The following is a 703-nucleotide window of genomic DNA, read 5'->3' on the forward strand; positions in this document are numbered from 1 at the left end:
AGCCTGTGGGTGGTTACAGAATGAATTTTTCATTCTGTAGCGGCGTCTACGACGATACGAAACTTTCTGACAGATTAAAACTGTGCACCGAACTGGTACTCGAACCCGTGACCTAATTAGATTTTGCTGAATGTATCACTAAGATCCAGAATGAGATTTTCACTCTGCAGCGGAGTGTGCGCTGATATGAAACTTCCTGGCAGATTAAAACTGTGTGCCAGGCCGAGACTCGAACTCGGGACCTTTGCCTTTCGCGGGCAAGTGCTCTACCAACTGAGCTACCCAAGCACGGCTCATGCCCCGTCCTCACAGCTTTACTTCTGCCAGTACCTCGTCTCCAACCTTCCAAACTTTACAGAAGCCTTCCTGTCAGAGCACTTGCCCGCGAAAGGCAAAGGTCCCGAATTCGCATCTCGGCCTGGCACACAGTTTTATTCTGCCAGGAAGTTTCGTATGAATAAGATTCCTATCACACTGCTTAACGACATTTTGCCACTTTACAAGCCGGCCGGAGTGTCCGAGCGGTTCTAGGCGCTACAATGTGGAACTGCGCGAACGCTGCAGTCGCAGGTTCGAATCCTGCCTCGGGCATGGATGTGTGTGCTGTCCTTAGGTTAGTTAGGTTTAAGTAGTTCTAAGTTCTAGGGGACTGATGACCGCAGCAGTTAAGTCCCAGAGCCATTTTTGAACCACTTTACAATGT

The 703-nt window shown here is 49.4% G+C and overlaps 1 non-coding gene across 1 annotated transcript; it reads right to left on the reverse strand.

Annotated features, from left to right (window-relative positions):
* Positions 1-214: 214 nt before the first annotated feature.
* On the reverse strand, positions 215-289 carry Trnas-cga (transfer RNA serine (anticodon CGA)). Its single transcript has one exon. It is a non-coding gene; the product is annotated as a tRNA-Ser (tRNA).
* Between the last annotated feature and the right edge of the window lie 414 nt (positions 290-703).

Source organism: Schistocerca serialis, chromosome 2 (genome assembly GCF_023864345.2).
Source record: "Schistocerca serialis cubense isolate TAMUIC-IGC-003099 chromosome 2, iqSchSeri2.2, whole genome shotgun sequence".
NCBI classification, from domain to species: domain Eukaryota; kingdom Metazoa; phylum Arthropoda; class Insecta; order Orthoptera; family Acrididae; genus Schistocerca; species Schistocerca serialis.